At 46.4% G+C, this 17,505-nt stretch overlaps 1 protein-coding gene and 1 pseudogene across 1 annotated transcript in view; one reads left to right on the plus strand and one right to left on the minus strand.

Annotated features, from left to right (window-relative positions):
• LOC121443839 (uncharacterized protein C12orf45 homolog) overlaps nt 1-17,505 on the plus strand; it is a 73,221-nt gene that overhangs the window by 48,025 nt on the left and 7,691 nt on the right. The gene's annotated exons all lie outside the window — the stretch shown is intronic.
• LOC121443838 overlaps nt 1-17,505 on the minus strand; it is a 44,002-nt pseudogene that overhangs the window by 2,035 nt on the left and 24,462 nt on the right.

Here is a 17,505-nt window from a genome sequence, read left to right on the forward strand (position 1 = left end):
TTTCTGTGTGGTGCAGTGTGAATGTCCAGGAGCAAAATAAGCCACACTCACCTAAGTCCTTCCCAAAGCCAGACTGCTTCACTCCGCCGAAAGGGGCGGCCACGTCTGTCTTGTTGTAGGTGTTGATGAAAACCGTTCCCGCCTCTAGCTTGTCACTCACGTACATGGCCTTGTTGATGTCTCTGGTGAAAACCCCAGAGGCCAAACCATATTCGGTGTTATTTGCTCGGCGCAGAACTCCATCGATGTCCCTGTGAGATGTTTCCAGAAGCAGAAAACACCATTAAATGTGCAGGGAGAGTATTCCACTCTCCACACAGGTCAGGGAGTATCTCTTCCCATTTCACCAGCATCATCTTTTTTAGTCTGCAGGGATCATGTGTGTGCTTCCTCTGCCAGTTTTCGGAGCCTTTTTTCTTGTGTTCACCCCTCTTCAGAACTGTCCAGCCTCAAAGCTCTCCTTTCTTCCCCAAACGCAGCTACTCTGTCTCCTTAGCTTTTGAGACAGGGTCTCTCATTAAACCTGTAGCTCACCAGTCAGGCTGGATTGGCTTGTGGGATGATGTTCCTCTCTCTGCTCAGTTCTGAGTTTGCATCTGCCATGATGCCACACCTCCCTCGTAAGTGGGTGCTAGGATCTGCACTCCGGCCCTCCCCTTTGCCCAGGAAGCCCTTCATCCAGTGAGCTATTTCCCAGCCACCAGGTGCTTCTAACTTATTAACCCGTTGGTTTACTCTTAGGGTGGAGAATTGCACATCCATTGATTGCATGCTCTAGGGACAGCACCAGGTAGAGGAGTCATCTCGCTGAAACCCATGTTACACAGTGTGCGTAGGGAACACACCCATTTGGAAACTTAGAAATGACCATGATAGGCCCGAAGGATTCCTCCTTGGCGAGGTACCTGTTGTGGTCCTCGACGTCTGTGAACACAGTTGGTTCCATGAAGAAGCCTGGGAGGAAGAATAGAAGCATCAGCCACAGAAGATGTTGTTTTCATCCCCAGTTTACTGAGGTAGTCCAGCCCCCACCCCAGGCTTATCTAAAGAAGAAGAGAACTGTCTTCTGTGTAGCAGGGGCCTTTCTGGATGCTCATTTTTTTACATGACTATTGTGGAAAGTTTAAGGATGTAAAAGAGTATGTATTTAATATATATTCATAGTTCAGCTCCTTTGAGTTGTTGTTTTTCCCCACTGACGTGTTTTGAACCTCCATCCTGCCTCAGGTTCTCAAGTGCTGGAGTTAAGGTGTATGCTGCCCTACCTGGCTGTACCATTGAATATCTTAGAATTTTTAATTTGCCATTGCTTTGTTAGGTGATATTTGTTTTTCTATATTGTCTATTCCTTTAAAAAAATAACTGGGGCCTGGTGAGATGGCTCAGTGGTGAAGAGCACTTGCTCTTCCAGAAGACCCGGGTTTGATTCCCAGCTCCACGTGGCAACTCACAGGTACCTGGAACTGCAGACCCTGGAGATTGAGACCCTCTCTTGACTGTCACAGACCCCAAGCAAGCATGTGATACACAGACCCACATACAGGCTCAACACACACATAACCAAGCATGTGATACACAAGTCCACATACAGGCTCAACACACACATAACCAAGCGAGCATGTGATACACAGACCCACATACAGGTTCAACACACATACATATAAAATAAAAACAGATCAGTGCCCCATTTTTTAATTGGGTTAATTAGCATTTTAAAGTCTAGTTTCTTGAGTTCTCTATATATTTTGGAGATCAGACCTTTGTCTGTTGCGGGGTTGGTGAAGATCTTCTCCCAGTCAGTAGGTTGCCTTTGTGTCTTAGTGACAGTGTCCTTTGCTTTGCAGAAGCTTCTCAGTTTTAGTAGGTCCCATTTATTCAATGTTGCCCTTAATGTCTGTGCTTCTGGGGTTATACATAGGAAGCGATCTCCTGTGCCCATCTGTTGTAGGGTATTTCCCACTTTCTCTTCTATCCTTTTCAGTGTGTTCGGGCTGATATTGAGGTCTTTAATCCATTTGGACTTGAGTTTTGTGCACGGTGATAGATATGGGTCTATTTTCATTCTTCTACAGGTTGACATCCAGTTGTGCCAGCACCATTTGTTGAAGATGCTTTCTTTCTTCCATTGTATACTTTTAGCTCCTTTATCAAAAATGAGGTGTTCATAGGTTTGTGGGTTAAAATTCGGGTCTTCTATACGATTCCATTGGTCAACTTCTCTGTTTTTATGCCAGTACCACACTGTTTTCATTACTGTAGCTCTGTAATAGAGTTTGAAGTCAGGGATGGTAATGCCTCCAGAAGATCCTTTATTGTATAGGATTGTTTTGGCTATCCTGGGTTTTTTGTTTTTCCATATAAAGTTGATTATTGTCCTCTCCAGATCTATGAAGAATTTTGATGGGATCTTGATGGGGATTGCATGAATCAATTAAAAAATGGGGCACTGATGTGAACAGAGAATTCTCAACAGAAGAAGTTCAAATGGCCAAAAGACACTTAAGGTCATGCTCAACTTCCTTAGCAATCAGGGAAATGCAAATCAAAACAACTTTGAGATATCATCTTACACCTGTCAGAATGGCTAAAGTCAAAAACACCAACGATAACCTTTGCTGGAGAGGCTGTGGAGGAAGGGGTACCCTCATCCATTGCTGGTGGGAATGCAATCTTGTGCAACCACTGTGGAAGTCAGTGTTTCGGTTTCTCAGGAAATTCGGGATCAACCTTCCCCTGGACCCAGCAATACCACTCTTGGGAATATACCCAAGAGATGCCCTATCATATGACAAAAGCATTTGTTCAACTATGTTCATAGCAGTATTATTTGTAATAGCCAGAACCTGGAAACCACCTAGATGCCCTTCAATGGAAGAATGGATGAAGAAAGTATGGAATATCTACACATTAGAGTACTACGCTGCGGTAAAAAACAATGACTTCTCGAATTTTGCATGCAAATGGATGGAAATAGAAAACACTATCCTGAGTGAGGTATCCCAGACTCAAAAAGATGAACATGGGATGTACTCACTCATAATTGGTTTCTAGCCATAAATAAGGGTCACGGAGTCTACAATAGGTGAATCTAAAGAAGCTAAGTAAGAAGGGGAACCCAAGGAAAAACATATAGTTATCCTCTTGGCTAAGGGAAGTAGACAAAATTGCCAGGGAGAAAATTGGGATCTTGGGGGTGGGGTGGGATGGGGGTAAGGGGAGATGGGGAGAGAAAAGTTAGAAGGGAAGGAGGTCGGGCCTTGGGAAAACAGGAGGATTGGGATAAAGGAAGGTTGGACAGGGGAGCACAGAACCACAATTCTTAGTTAAGGGAGCCACTTTAGGGTTGGCAAGAGACCTGACCCTAGAGGGGCTCCCAGGTGCCCAAGCTGAGGTCCCCAGTTAGTTCCTTGGGCAGTTGAGGATAGGGAACCTGAAATGACCCTATCCTAGAGCAATACTGACGAATACCTTGCATATCATCATAGAACCTTCATCTGGTGATGGATGGAGATAGAGACAGAGACCCACACTGGAGCACTGGATTGAGCTCCCAAGGTCCCAATGAGGAGCAGAAGGAGGGAGAACATGAGCAAAGAAGTCGGGACCACGAGGGATGCACCCACCCACTGAGACAGTGGAGCTGATCTATTGAGAGCTCACCAAGACCAGCTGGCCTGTGACTGAAAAAGCATGGGATAAAACTGGACTCTCTGAACATGGCGAACAATGAGGGCTGATGAGACGCAAAGGACAATGGCATGGGGGTTTGATCCTATGTAATGTGATGGCTTTGTGGGAGCCGAGCCAGTTTGGATGTTCACCTTCCTAGATATGGACGGAGGTGGGAGGTCCTAGGTCTTACCACAGGGCAGAAAACCCTGACTGCTCTTTGGACTGGAGAGGGAGGGGGAAAGGAGTGGGGGGAGGGGGAGAAAGGTGGGAGGAGGGAGCGTAGGGTGGGAGGAGGGGGAGGGAAATGGGAGGCTGGGAGGAGGTGGAAACTTGTTTTTTTTTCTTTTTCTCAATAAAAAAAAACAGTAAGTTTTTTAAAAAATAATTATATGTTCGCCTGCATGCGTGCCCACTGTGCTCTCGCTCGGTGCCCACAGATACCAGAAGTCCTCTGGAACTGGAGTCACAGCTGTGAGCTCCCATGTAGGTGCTGGGAATCAACCCAGGTCTTCTGCAGGAGCAGCAGTGATGTAGATGCCTTATCCCTCTCCAGCTCCCAGTTCCTTGGTCTAAGGACTCCAGTCTCCATGGACCACCATTTTCTCCCTGAATCAGTGATTTTCATCTAGAGAATTGCGGAGCAGTGATTTTTCTACTCTGTCTTTTTTTTTTCCTTCTCCCAAGACGAGTTTTTTTTCTATGTAGCCCTGACTGTCCTAGAACTCACTCTGTTGACCAGGCTGGCCTACAACTCAGAGATCTGCCTGCCTCTGCCTGCCTAGTGCTAGGATTAAAGGCGTGCACCACCACCACCCGGCTTTTTTATTCTTTTGATTTACATCAGCTCTTTTCTGGAAATGTCCCTGTACCACCTATTCAGACTTCTGGAAACTCAGCTCATCCAGGGAACACAGGATAAATACTTTGATTTTCCTTGCTTTCACCATTATTTAAAATGAAGAGCCTGTGTACAGTAACCGTCCAATCAGTACTTGTCTGGTTTTGAAGATCAACATATCAAGCCCCGTCTTGTCAGCAGGTGAAGCCTGCATGCACACACTGCACCTCCACGCATATGCACCCATGTGCACAAACACGTACACACACACGTAAATACATACGCTGCACAGATACATATTCACACACATAAGTACACACACACACTGCACCTACACGCATATGCACCTATGTGCACAAACACATGTGCACACACACATGTATATCCATACGCTGCACATATACACACACATATGCACACACACATGCCGCACCTACACGCATATGCACCCATATGCACACACACATACACATGTATATACATACACTGCACATATACATATTCACCCATATAGGCACACATGGATGTGCACACACACATACACACACTGCACATACACACACATACATACACACACATTGGCGCATATGCCACACCTGTATCCATAAGCATACATGCACACACGTGTGTGCACACACACACATGCACACACTGCACATATACACATATAAGCACACATGCACACGTGTGTGTGCACACAGACACACCACTCTTCTGCAGGGGAGGCACTGAAGCATAGTTCATTACCATCCATTCTGGGTTTTGGGGGTGGGGCAGGCACCAGGCACTTCCCCAGAGACGTTCTTACCTGACCACTGCACCTGTCGTCCTCCGTATACCAGGGTGGCCCCTTCCTTCACCCCAGTTTCACAGTACTGCAGCAGCTTTTCTAGATGGGCTTTGTGGTTTTGGGGCCCGTGGTCTGTAGATCTGTCCAGCGGATCACCAATCTTCATCTTCTTAATCTCTTCCACCTGTATTTTACCCAATCCACAAAACACCATCGCCGTTAGTAGTAGCAGTGTTACCAGTAACGTGTTCTATGTGTATATTTGTGTCGTGGTGTCATGAGCGGTTGACAGATGTGTGGTTGGCTCTTTCCAGCTGCACTGGAAGCAAGTCTTCAATGTTTCCATGTTACAGAAGGAGAAACCGAGGCCCCGAAGGGGTTAAATGGGTTTGTCTTCTCACACACAGTCAGTTTACACTGTGACTTTAAAGGTCAAGTCCCCAAGTACTATATTGTCACAATACAAGCCCGGTGCTGTGTATCCAAGTCCTGAAGGTTAACCCATGAAGAGCAAAGTGACATTCTGGAGTTTTCATTAACGTCTTAGACTCTTGATGGGAAAAGAATTTCTAGTGTTTTTTCTTCTTTAAGTGTGGTAGAGCGGCCTTGTGAGATTCTCATGAGATTGCCAGGTTGGAAGAATTGCTGGAAATTTTTTGTTGTTGTTTTGGGTTTTTTTGTTTTGTTTTGTTTTTTGGGTTTTGTATTTTTGAGACAGACCCCATGTAGCCCAGGCTGTCTTAGAATCCCCTGTGTAACCAGGGCCGACCTGACCCGTAACCGGGATGGAATGTTCTGGTGAGAAGTGTCGCACTACTCCTCCCTGGCACAACTGTGTGTGCTGCTTCTCATCCTGGTCGTCCTCTGTGTTGTTTTCTGGCTGTAACTCCAGCTCAATGAGGAGAAAGGACAGAAGCCCCCATGGCCCCGTCAGTTTGAATATAGATCTGCTACTGATCTCTTGGTGTCTTGCAAACCCTGTGCTGGAGAGATACTCTGCATGATGATGACCCTGGCTGCCTGCCTGTTCTGTATTGTCAACGCCCAGAAGATGGTGACCCTGGCTGCCTGCCTGTTCTGTATTGTCAATGCCCAGCAAATGACATTGCTGGGTGCTCAGCACTTAGCTGTTGAGGGGCTGGAGAGATGGATCAGAGGATAGGAATGCATATTGTCTTTTCAAAAGACCTGTTTGGTTTTTAGTATTTACATCAGGTGTTCACAACCACCTCTGACCTACAGGGTGCACGCATGCACACACACACACACACAGTTGCAAATAAATCTCATCTAGTTTTGGTGGTGCGTGTCTTTAATCCCAGCATTTAGGACTCAGAAGCAGGAAGATCTCTTGAGTTTGAGGGCAGCCTGGTCTACCTAGCAAGCTTCCAGTTATGCAAGTTGCACAGTGAAAGCCTGCTCATCCAAGTCTTAAAAAAGGAAACAGGATAAATGAATACAAAAATTGCCCATTTAGAAAACAGGCCTGTGCTGGACCAATACAGCAAGTGCTTGACATTTCTGGTCTCTGCTTTGGAAATGTCTCATGTGTCAGATCCTATGAGCCTCTCTATGGCTATACTGCGGACTGGATTCTAATGAGACACAAAGTAAATTACTCTGTAAGCCTGAGGAGTCAGTGACTACTGCCTGCTGATTCCCCACGAACTGCCTTTGAAAAACTGTCGTGCTCTCTGTGAAGAAAGGATGCCTCGGCTTTTGTGTGTTTGTTTATGTGTCTGTATTGGTGCAGGTGAATGTGTGTGAGTGCGCACACAGGCGGAGGCCAGAGAACAACATGGCTGTTTTCCCCGGACGTGTTCTCCACCTGTGTTTTGAGGCTGAGTTTCTCCTTTGCCCGAAGCCTGCTGGTCAGTCTATGGTGTTTGGTCAGCCAGTCCCTGGCCTCTGTTTGTGTTTACTGCCTGTCCAGCACTGGGATTACAGGTATGTGCCAGTGCACGGTGTGTGTGTGTGTGTGTATGTATGCATGTGCATGTATGTGTGTGTATTGTGTGTGTATGTATGTGTGTATTAAGTGTGTATGTGTGTGTATTAAGTGTGTGTGTATGTATGTGTGTATTAAGTATGTGTGTATGTGTGTGTATTAAGTGTGTGTGTGTCTTGGAACACAAGGCCATGTGTGTGTTAAGTAGTCACTGAACCATCTGCACCCCTGGCCACCTCAACTATCACAACTCTGCCATTGCTATCTCACATCTGAAATTCAGGAATAATCCCAGAAGTGCTTTTCCAGAGAACTATTCGTGTACAACCTGCAGCAGATCTAAGATGCCTTACCACCCTGGTTACGAATTCGTCGTGGATGGACTCTTCCACAAACAGCCGTCCTGCTGCAATGCAGTTCTCTCCTTTATTGAAAAACACTGCACCCATGCCCTTCAGCAACAGAGGAGAAAGCCACGTTAGTATTGCTCAGGTCAGCCGGTCATCCCATCACAGAGAGAGGGCGGCACTCCGTGTAAGAACATGTTCATGTGTGTGTGCACATGGAGATGAGGTCAACACCACATGTGTTTCTCAGTTGCTCTCCATGTTTTAATTTTTTTTTCTTGTCAGAGTCTCTTGTTTAGCTGGACTGACTGGCTAGTGAACTCCAGGGATGCTCCCCTCTCCCAGTGCCGGGACTCCAGGTGCACACTGCCCTATGTTATATGGGTGCTACGAATCCAGATGCTGGTCCTTGCACTTGCTGTACTGACTGAACCCTCTGCCCTGGCCTCACCTGTTTTTATGCAAGTGTCATGGTAACAAGAGACTGGAGACAGTCCTGTAGATTGTTAGTGACTCTTAGCGACTGCTGGGAGATCGTTGTTTTGACTTTTCCCAGTTGCAGCTCGTGAGCACTTATTTAAAATGTGTGACAATGAGGATACACCTAAGATGATCCTGTGCAGGGTTTATAGATGAGTACCGCCATGCCCGGTTATGATGTGCTGGGAGTCAAACCCTGACTTCCATTGCAGGCAAAGGCAAGCCCTGCTAACTATTTTTCTCCTTATTTTAGAAATATTTTACATGTTAAATTTTGGAGGCAGGTGCATAAATATTCTAACATGTGTATGGAGGTCAGAGGTCAACTTGCAGGAAGTGTTTTTTTTCTTCCACTTCGTGAGTCTGCGGATGGAACTTGGGTGTCAGGCATGGAGGCAAACCCTTTGCTGAGTTTCTTTAAAGAGTTTAGCCAGAGCCTGGTTTCTAGACCAGAAGAGGGATGAAGGAGACAAGGTGCTAGCAGACAGGAGGGAGCTATTATAAAAAGCCATTTAAAGCAATTAAGCATCCTTAGGATAAACACAAAGATGGCATTTGCTTCTGAGTAGCTCAACTAGATCCCATCTGAAGTCCTCCAATAAAGGAAGGGAAGCGTGTTGTAGATCTAGGCGCCTTCTGCCTGGTCTGGGCCCCCTTACCATCCTCACAGCCTTGTCAAGTTCACAGTCATTGAATATTATAAGTGGGGATTTGCCGCCCAGCTCAAGGGAGACTTTCTTCAGGTTGCTCACAGCGCAGCTAGAGGAGAACAAATAGGAACAAGCAGTTATTCTGTCCGTCCGTCCGTCCATCTGTCTGTCTGTGTGTCTCTCTCTCTCCTAACCATGTTCGTACTTGACATGCAAAATACAACTGAGCGTCAGAAACATTAAGAACCTCATTTATGAGGGCATGGAGTGCATGCCTGTAGCTCCCACATTCAGAGCGTGGAGGCAGGAGGATGGCGAGTGCAAGGCCTGCCCTGCTGCACAGAGAAACCATGTCTCAGAGAGGAGAGGGGAAGAGAAAAGAAACCCGATATGGCGGCTGGGCGGTAAATGTGGGAGGTTCATGTGGTTTTTCCCATGGTTTGCATACTTCAGAGGTGTTCTGTAATGTTTGAGAAATCCGGTGGTCTAATAATGAAATAATGAAATAAGGGAAATTCACCTTTAGGGATTTTGTATATCAAGGTCTGCAGGCAAATCCGCTACTAGACAGCCTGCGAGACCGCCACAGGCGGGATAGCAATGGTTCAGGTACACTTAGTTCTTCACTCCTTATTACGTAGCTTTTTGTTGGTTTGCTTTTTGAATGGTGATGGAGACAACCCACGAGAAAGCCTTCCCAGCCTTCCTAAGCACTCTTATGCTGAGTGGATAGAATTATTGATAGGAAAAAAAATAGCCCACAGAATTCTCCCGTGTCTTGGTGCAGCTCTGTCTCCAGCCCAGGGCCCTGGTTTCAACTGTGGAGAGTTTTGTCTTACATTTGTGTGTCTCAGTATTTGTCAGTGATAAAGGCAGTTTCTCCGTTCGTTACTGTTTCTCTTATTTCTTGTTTTATTGTTGTTGCTTATTTTGTTTCCTGAGACAGCATCTCACACACCCCAGTTAACCTTTCCCTTCTGACCCCCCACCTCCACCTCCAGAGTGCTGGCATTGCAGTGTGGACCATCACATCCTCTCTCTGCAGCCATAGGAATCAAATCCAGGGCATTGTGCAACCTCGGCAATCAATCTGCCAGCTGAGCCTTATCCCCAGCCTTTTCTTTGTTCCAACACACTCTGTTAGATGTCAGGTCGAAGCCTGATTGAGTGGGCTTCCCACAGAAAGCCAGTACCTGCTCATGATCTGTTTGCCCACAGACGTGGAGCTGGTGAAGCCAAGCTTGCGGGTGTCCAGATGCTGAGACAGCCACTGTCCTGCGACTCCGCCTGCAGAATTCAGTGAGGGGAAGACACGACTCAGATCGTGCAGGGAGTGTGGGTTTGCGTTTGCTCAAGTAGGTTTCTAAGCTTAGATTCGAACCCGCAGTTACATTTTCTGTGTTAATTACAAATGGATTTAAACAGTGTCCTCCATGCAGCGGTGCCCATTGATGGAGAAGCCCCAGATGTTACCTTCCAAAGTCAATATGGCCCCCTTAGGGCGGTTTTACAATGCCATTCCTCCCCACACTCCACACACATTAGATTTCAACTCTATATTTCCATTGCACCATAAATGTATTACGCTTCGTGAACTGTATTCAGTTGTAACGCAGTTCATTCAGGCCAAGACTGCAGTGGAAAACAGCATTCAGCTTCCTGAGGTACCCGTTGGTCCCCTGCTGACTTACCTGAGCCTGGCACGATGTTGATTACCCCCTTTGGAAACCCAGCTCTCACTGTCAGCTCTGCAAACTTCAGGGCTGTCAAGGGCGTGACCTGGAAGTGAAGACAGTCGTTGCCTTCCTCAGACCTGTCCTGTCCTTACCAGGGCCCTGATTCCCTCGTTTGTGGGTGTGGTGCACACTTGAGGTATGTGCACAGGAGTGTGGGTATGCACACTTATGGAAACCAGGGCTGGATGTTGGTGTCGTCCACCTTATTGCCCTGAGACGCGGCCTGTCACTGAATCAGAAGCATGGCGTTTCAGCCAAGCTGGTTATAATCAATCTGGCTGCATCCACGTGTTCCCCATCACTGCACGGGCTACAGACACATCCATCTGTGTCCAGCTCACCACACAGCTTCTGAGAATCCAGACACAGGTGTACATGCTGGCAAAGCTTGTCCTCCCGCCCAGTGAGCCATTTCCCTGCCCCTGGGAGTTCATTCTCTTTGTATCTTACATTTCTCTATTGTTATGTTTTTAATTTGAAGATAACTTCAGACTTATGGTAAAGTTTCTAAAATAGTCCAGAGAATTCCTTGTTCACCCTGGCCACCCAAATATGAAGTCTTCACTGCGTTTCTTTCTTGTTCTCTCTATCCTTTTATTTTTCTCTATGCTAACGCTGATTAAACGAGTGCTTCTTTTTCTCGTTTGACCTCTAACAGTGGGGTAGGCGGAAGATCCCAGGGAGGTATGGAGAATATCTGAGCTTCTGTTTCCACCGGCAGGTACACAGTAAACCATCTGTGACTCACGTTTAGGGCTGGACAGTAGTGTTCAGTGTAATGGAAGTGGGGTGGGAGATCACAGAGGGTGTCAGTGTCCTGTGAATGAAGCACACGCAGAATCAAGGGGGACCTGCCCTCCCTCCATCTGTCCGTCTCTCCCTCTCCCTCTCTCCCTGTGGGAGGGTGGGGAAGGAGTGGGAGATCACCATAGTCCCCGCATTCGCTTTGTGTGTCTGTGCCACTGGCCCACTCAGTTGTTCCTCTGCCCTGAAAGTTGCCCTGTGTGCAGTCAACAGGCCTGGCTACATGGAATCACAGATCGTATTATTATTTTAAATTAAGCAACCTTCACAGAATGGACAAGTAGCCAAAAGACCCGGCGTGGAACCTGCATGACAAATACCGCAGCCCACGTGGAGAAAGGGCACCTGCTCCCTCTTCTAGTGACAGGTTCCTTAGCTACACAGAGAGGCTTAGACAGGGCCGCCTGGAGAAACTCTTGAGAAGCCGGCCGCAGTTGCTGCAGTGCCAAGAAGCCTACTGTGCCAGCCTGTTGTTTAGTCTACCACAGCACTGTCGTTGAAGAGGGGACTGATCCACGGTGTGTTATTATGCCCTGGAATGAAGCCACCATGGGTAGAATAACGCTTATACCCACTCCCAAAGCTGGGTATGGCCTCTGCCTGTGATCATAGCCCTGGGGTGGTGGAGGCAGAAGGACCAGATGTTTTGGTTTCAGGCCAGCTTCAGGTGCAGGGAAGTTCAAGATCAGCCTGAGTCACATGAGGTGTTCTTAACACATACAGAAACTATTGCAGCATCAGTAGGCTTCTCGGAGAAGTGCCTGAGGTGTGTTCTTAAGCATTCCCTTGTTGTCCATGCGTGTACATGATTTCAGGCGTGTTCAACCTGTGGCCCTTCCGTCATTTGTCTCACTGGATGACTGTGCATATGACCGAGTTACATCACAGAGTCGAAGTTTGTACACCCCCGGACCTTACACAGTTGCCCAATTTCTACGTTAATCTTATGTACTTTCCCCCATCTTCCATCCATTTGCGAGATTTTTGGTAATTAAATGTGAATGGGGTCAGTAAGATGGTGCATAGACAATGCCCTTGGCACCAAACCCTGTGACCCAAGTTCGATTCCCAGATCTTACAGGGAGAGAACAAATTCCTCAGACTCGTCCCCTGAGCTCTGCGCCCACGCACGCACACGCTCCTCCCCAACCTGCGATTTCTAAAAATGAGAATTTACAAATAACATATGAAGCGTTGTCTGTGAACCGTGGGAAGCTTGGAGGTGTGCTGTTCACAGATGTGTGTCTGTGTTAAGTTTACAGGCAAGCGGAGCCCTGTGCCCGCTGGTGAGGCTCACCTGTGCCGGCTTGAGGACCAGGGTGTTGCCCGCCGCCAGGCATGCTGCACTCTTCCAGGCCAGCATCATCAGTGGGTAGTTCCAGGGGATGATGATGGCGCAGGCGCTCCGGGGAGACGACCAACGCCCTTAGTGCCCCCCCCACGCTGACATAACGTCCATGTCATCCCGAGGCTCGAAGCTCCACACCGTTAGACCCCCCACGCTGGCGCAGCGTCCACGCCACCCAGAGGCTCGAAGGCCCACGCCATTAGTGCCCCCCACCACACTGGCACAGTGTCCACGTCACCCCAGGCTCAAAGGCCCACGCCCTTAGTGCCCCCCCGCCATGCTGGCGCAGCGTCCACGTCACCCAGAGGTTCTCCTCTTACCCAAGTGGCTCCTTCTTGGTGAAGGTTAGGTTGTGATTTGGACGGGCCTGGTTTATTAGGATTGTAGAGCCCTAAAGGAAACGGAGGTTGATATTTTATTAACTTAAATTACTAACCTTAATCGCAGATAATATGCTTTTATGCTCTCTCCTGTTCAACGTCTAGGAAATAAATTCCTGTGTTAGAATGAATTGCTGTTTCTTTTTCAAATGAACTATGATAGGACTGGGGAGATGACCCTGCTCGGGAAAGTGAATGCTGTCAGCTTGATGACCTGAGTTCAGATCCCCAGCATCTACGTATAAAACATGAAATGGCACATGTCTATAATCCCAGAACTGGAGAGGCAGGACAGGCAGACTTCTGGAGATCTCGGATCAGACAGTCTAACCGAATCCACAAGCTCCAGGTTCAATGAGAGACCCTGTCTCAAAAAATAGGTGGAGAGCAATTGAGGAAGAGACACCCAACATCCACCAAACACACACACACGCATGCATGCATGCACACTGCACGCATGAACACATGTATACACACAGATCAAGAAAGAAAAATTCTTAAAGGAGGCTCCTAGTGGGTTTGCCTGCTTTTCTGCAGCACGGGGATCCAACACTGCTCCCCCCCCCCCAGAGGACGGGAAATGAAGTGATGCCACAGAGCTAGAGGCCAGCCCTGCCACAAACCAGTGCTCTTGAGGCCACCTCCCTCTAGGGATGAGGAGCGTGTGTGCCTACCTGAATTTTGTCACACCAGCCTGCGAAGTATCTGAATGTCTGCACAGACATTCCGATGTGAGTCTTCAGAGCCAGGGTGTAGACAGCCCTGGAATCCAGTGCTTCTATGGTCGCCAGCTCCTCTTGGTTTTCTTCCATCAGATCAGCGAGTCTGTGTGCACAGTGGGAGGAATCCACTCAGCACTTACATGCTAGCACTAGTTGTACATGCTAGCGCTAGTTGTACATGCTAGTCTAGTTGTACATGCTATCACTACTTGTACATGCTAGCATTAGTTGTACATGCTAGCGCTAGTTGTACATGCTAGTCTAGTTGTACATGCTATCACTACTTGTACATGCTAGCATTAGTTGTACACGCCAGCGCTAGTTGTACATGCTAGGACTAGTTGTATGTGCTAGTCTAGTTGTACATGCTAGAACTAGTTGTATGTGCTAGTCTAGTTGTCCATGCTAGGACTAGTTGGACATGCTAGCGCTAGTTGTACATGCTAGGACTAGTTGTACATGCTAACACTAGTTGGACATGCTAGCACTAGCTGGATATGCTAGCACTAGTCAGTTGTACATGCTAGCGCTAGTTGTACATGCTAGCGCTAGTTGTACATGCTAGCGCTAGTTCTACATGCTATCTCTGCAATTCCAGAGACTGATCCAGAGCAACATACCTCCCCCTATGGAGAGCATAGTCTAGGAAGGCAGCAATTAAATAAATCATTGTATAAATGGTGTAATTCAGCAGGTTATTAATACAAATTTTGCAGTGCTATGGATCAAACCCCAGACCTCACATGCTAGGTAAGTGCTTTACCACTAAGCTGCAGGGAAAAGCCAACCTGGCCTCCTAGGTATAAGCAGTGGCGTGGTGGCGGAGCCAGAGCAGCCACAGATAGGAGGTGGCGGGTCAAAGGAACCAGCAGCAAGTGAGTAGTTCATTATCACACAGGGAGGGGTCAGAACACAAACCGCACCCCACTCAGGACCGTGAACACTTGTGGCTTTTTGGTTGGTACAGAAATGTTTCAAAACTAACTGCAGAGGACAAAGCAGGCATGTGGAGTGGATCCCAAACCCCACAGCAGATTCTTCAAGCTGCCAGTTTCCTCAGAAACATGAATGGGGCCTGTGGGATTGTTGGGAATAGTCAAAAGAGCCATTTGTACTCATGCCCTGTAGTAATAAGGGCGGCGGGGCTGCGTCCCCAGCACCCCAGCCGCCCGAACGGCTAGCTTAGCTTATGCCCCGAAATAACAACACATAAACTGTATTCATTTAATTACTGCTTGGCCCATTCTCTTCTAGGCTAATTCTCACATAGTAATTTAGCCCATTTCTAATCATCTGTGTATGGCCCCCCAAGGTGCGCTTACCAGGAAGATTCTAGCCTGTGTCCATCCTGGGTCGGAGCTTCATCCCGGGAGCGGGGCATGGCGTCTCTCTCAGGCGTCTGCTCCCGAGAGGAGAGCTGTCGAGTCTGACCTCACTTCCTCTTCCTCCCAGCGTTCTGTTCTGTCTACTCCTCCCACCTATCTTCTAACCAATAAAATGGGCCAAGGCAGTTCCTTTATTAGCCAATGACCTTCCTCCATCATTTCCCCATTTTTGATTTAAACAAAAAAAAGGCTTTAACTTTAACATAGCAAAATTACATATAACAAAACAGTTATCAAGTAAAAGTTACAATAATCTGTATCATAACTAAGGAAAACTATAACTAGCTATTCTTAACTCCATCAAAGACTCCAGAAAGATATAATATTACCTAAGTAAACAAGAATTAAGAAACTTCAAACTCTAGAAATGACAAAGACATCTCGCTGCCTGGAGAGTCATCCAAAGTTTCTCTGTACCGTTGGGGCATTCATCTTCAGCCTTCAGGCCCATGGTATCCAGCAGACATTTCCATAAAGCAGGAAAATTCAAAGTCAGTTCAGTCACTATCTGTTGTGTCCTGCAGAATGTCTTGCAGACTCTTTCAAAATGAATCAGGAACCCCGAAAGATCATCTCACCTTAGGCAAGTTCAGTAGTCCTCTCTCTGCAGGTTCTCTGTGTCCAGTTTATGCAATAGTCCAGGCAAGAGCAGTTTCTTGCCCAAATGGCTATCAAACTCCATAAGGTGCCTCTTTGATGCCCATCTTCCTCTTGAAGTACATTGGTGCTGCCAGGAGCAGAGTGTCTCATTGTCATGAAAAGTCCTCAGTTATTAAAACATTAAATGTCCTATTCTGTAATCTTTGAAAGACATGAAGAATGTCTATCTAAAATATATCTATGCACATCTAGAAAATATTAACTAACATGACTACAAACTTGACTATTATTTATGATTATCTATTAACAACTTATATTTCCTAATTATACATTACATTTTTTAATGAACTACACAATCACAATACCTTAATCAATATCAGAAATACATATACATATAACAAAATTGACCTTAAATCTCTATCAATAAAGCAAAATCTATACTAATGCAAATTATTCATACCTATATCATATCCCCCTTTAAATGTAAAAGAACATTTATAAACATTTTTGGGGAATATGGGCGCAGTTATTTCTCTCCAAACTGCTTCCTGCTGAATGGGGGCATCATTAATTAGGTCTTTCATGGTATAACCTGTGTGCTAGTTTCATCTGAGTTGGCAGTTGAGCAAAGCAATTTTCTGAAGGTGTTCACACCAATCCTTCAGGAGGGCGTGGTCCATCATACCAAATCGGAATAGAAGAAATGAACAGCGTCTCATCCTCTGTGAAAACAAAATAAGATTCTCCTTTCCAAAGTATCATATCCTTAGATCCAAATTCAAAATATCTATGTTGGATTAGTTCAGCAGCATTTATAAATAAATATCTTTTAGTAGCTTTTGCTCTTTCCTCAGCATTCAAACAATTCAAAGAGAGCATAATAGCATACAGTATCAAAATTCTCTGTGTATTTTCCATCTTTGTGCAGCTTTGTTTTAACCTCTATTTTGTTTATTTTTACTTTTAACTCTTTGCTTTTTGAGACAGGTTCTCTGTATCTTTGACCTGAAGTAACTCTGTAGACCAGGCTGTCTTTGAACTCTCAGAGATCTGCCTGTCTCTGCCTCCCAGGCATTGGGATTAAAGGCGTGTGCTACCACACCTTGAAGTCACAGAGGTCTATCTCCCTCTGCTTACCAAGTGTTGGGATTAAAGGTGTGTACCTCACACAACAACTCTCTTCCTTTTTTTTGTTACTTTAAGAACTTTAAATTTTAGTCTGCATATATTTTTAACACACCTCAAACCATTTAGAAATTTTCTTTGTCTTTGAATCTCTCTTTACTGTATATCTCTCTTTTTCTGACCACACGAGTCTTTAATTTACCAAGCAATATCAGTAGGATTAAAGGCGTGGCTTTGCCGGCTAGATCCAGCCCATTCCTTAGCTTTCCAGCCTCGTGGCTGAGGTACTGGCTGTAACCAGCAAGCGAGCTTCAGCAGCCTGTGCTTGCAAACCGCACAAACCGCCTGCATAAAAGAGTCAGAGTTTGTCCTGGCAGGATAGCCCAGAAAGCTGGCATTTTTAAACAGCGCAGCTTTTTTCCTGCTACGGCTGAAAACCGAAAAGCATGCGTTCAGCTTTTCGTCAACACCGTTTAAGTGTTTCGTGGCAGGACCTCTTAATGAGCTGCAGGCTTTGCAGCTAAAGCTGAGTCAGGAAGCTTCTCTTAGAAGAAAGCGCATGCTTGCCTCTAACAAGCAGAGCAGACCCGAGAACACAGCGAGTCTAGTTGCCATCAAACAAATTGTAGCACTTTACTCCAAATGCTCTATTCAAAAGCTCTGCCTCCCGCAGGAGCCAG

Source organism: Microtus oregoni, unplaced genomic scaffold (genome assembly GCF_018167655.1).
Source record: "Microtus oregoni isolate MIOR12 unplaced genomic scaffold, Mior012 000113F_ref0000058, whole genome shotgun sequence".
In the NCBI taxonomy this organism is placed as follows: domain Eukaryota; kingdom Metazoa; phylum Chordata; class Mammalia; order Rodentia; family Cricetidae; genus Microtus; species Microtus oregoni.